The sequence below is a fragment of the Portunus trituberculatus genome, chromosome 37, assembly GCF_017591435.1.
Source record: "Portunus trituberculatus isolate SZX2019 chromosome 37, ASM1759143v1, whole genome shotgun sequence".
NCBI lineage: Eukaryota > Metazoa > Arthropoda > Malacostraca > Decapoda > Portunidae > Portunus > Portunus trituberculatus.
The window spans coordinates 24,706,693-24,709,067 of NC_059291.1; the positions used below are offsets into that span (position 1 = coordinate 24,706,693).

Sequence of the window (2,375 nt, forward strand, 5' to 3'; positions counted from 1 at the left end):
GTGTGTCAGAGGTGTTGTATTTAGGCTGTACCTACAAGGAACACTACTTGTTGCAGCGTGCAAGTCCATAGATGCAAAAACGCTGTGCTTGGAAGGAGGGAAATGTGGTTCTGCACACACACCGTCAGACGCAATTATAAAGACGCATTGCCGCTTCTCTTCATTAGAATAGAACATAATATTACGCACAGAAAAGAAAAACAAGACAGCAAAAGATTCGCTGAGCTCCGCAAAACAGCGGCTGAAAAACAAATGTGCGACATTCCTACTCACGTATGTGGCCCTTCCTTCCTCCCACTGCAGCAGTGTGTATTTACCTACCTAGTTGTATTTACCTAGTTGTAGTTTTACAGGGCCTGGGCTTTATGCTCGTGTGGTCCCGTCTCCATATCTACACTTATCCAATTTTTCTTTAAAACTATGTACACTCTTTGCTGATACCACTTTCTCACTCAAACTGTTCCAAGTCTCAACACATCTTTGCGGAAACTAAATTTTTTAACATCTCTCAGACATCGTCCCTTCCTTAGTTTCTTACTATGCGATCTTGTGCTTCTAAAGTCATATTCTTCTCTCAGGATCAGTTTCTCATTATCCACTTCATCCATTCCGTTAATCAATTTATAAACTTGTATCAGATCCCCTCTCTCTCTTCTCTGCTCCAAGGTTGGTAGATCCATTGCCTTTAGTCTCTCCTCATATGCCATCCCTTTAAATTCTGGAACCATTCTTGTAGCCATTTTTGTAGTCTCTCTAATTTTCTTATGTGTTTCTTTTTATGGGGAGTCCACACAACTCCTGCATATTCCAATCTAGGTCTTATTTTAGTACTTATCAATTTCTTCATCATTTCCTTGTCCATATAGTGAAATGCTACTCCAATATTCCTTAGCAAATTATACGTCTCTCTGAAAATTCTATCAATATGGCTAACCGGTTGATTATTTTCTTCCATTGTCACTTCCAAGTCCTTTTCCTTTTTTACTTTTTCTAGTTCTACTCCATCTCCCATCTTATAGATTCCCACTGGTCGTCTTTCACTTTTTCCCATTTCCATGACATGGCTTTTGTCCAGTGTGTGTGTGTGTGTGTGTGTGTGTGTGTGTGTGTGTGTGTGTGTGTGTGTGTGTGTGTGTGTAATTCACCTCGGTCGCCTGCTGGTCACCCAGTCAGTCTTCCCCATTACGGAGCGAACTCAGAGCTCATAGACCGATCTTCGGGTAGGATTGAGACCACAACACACTCCTTACACCGGGAAAGCGAGGTCATAACCCCTCGAGTTACATCCCGTACCTATTTACTGCTAGGTGAACAGGGGCCACACATTAAGAGGCTTGCCCATTTGCCTCGCCGCTTTCCGGGACTCGAACCCGGCCCTCTCGATTGTGAGTCGAGCGTGCTAACCACTACACTACGCGATGTGTGTGTGTGTTTGATCTGCTGCAGTCTCTGACGTGACAGCCAGACGTTACCCTACGGAGCGAGCTCAGAGCTCATTATTTCCGATCTTTGGATAGTTCTGAGACCAGGCACACACCACACACCGGGACAACAAGGTCACAACTCCTCGATTTACATCCCGTACCTACTCACTCGTACCTACTCACTGCTAGGTGAACAGGGGCTACACGTGAAAGGAGACACACCCAAATATCTCCACCCGGCCGGGGAATCGAACCCCGGTCCTCTGGCTTTTGAAGCCAGTGCTCTAACCACTGAGCTACCGGGTGTGTGTTTCACTGTTTTATCTGCTGCAGTCTCTGACGAGACAGCCAGACGTTACCCTACGGAACGAGCTCAGAGCTCATTATTTCCGATCTTCGGATAGGCCTGAGACCAGGCACACACCACACACCGGGACAACAAGGTCACAACTCCTCGATTTACATCCCGTACCTACTCACTGCTAGGTGAACAGGGGCTACACGTGAAGGAGACACCCAAATATCTCCACCCGGCCGGGGAATCGAACACCGGTCCTCTGGCTGAAGCCAGCGCTCTAACCACTGAGCTACCGGGCGTGTGTGTGTGTGTGTGTGTGTGTGTGTGTGTGCACTCAATAGCGACATTACGTAAAAAAAATTACACACACACACGCACACACACACACACACACACACACGCGCGCGCCGGTAGCTCAGTGGTTAGAGCGCTGGCTTCACAAGCCAGAGGACCGGGGTTCGATTCCCCGGCCGGGTGGAGATATATGGGTGTGTCTCCTTTCACGTGTAGCCCCTGTTCACCTAGCAGTGAGTAGGTACGGGATGTAAATCGAGGAGTTGTGACCTTGTTGTCCCGGTGTGTGGTGTGTGCCTGGTCTCAGGCCTATCCGAAGATCGGAAATAATGAGCTCTGAGCTCGCTCCGTAGGGTAAC

The 2,375-nt window shown here is 47.6% G+C and overlaps 1 non-coding gene across 1 annotated transcript; it reads right to left on the reverse strand.

The window, feature by feature from the left end:
* Positions 1–1,656: 1,656 nt before the first annotated feature.
* On the reverse strand, positions 1,657–1,730 carry Trnal-caa. Its single transcript has one exon. It is a non-coding gene; the product is annotated as a tRNA-Leu (tRNA).
* Positions 1,731–2,375: the final 645 nt, after the last annotated feature.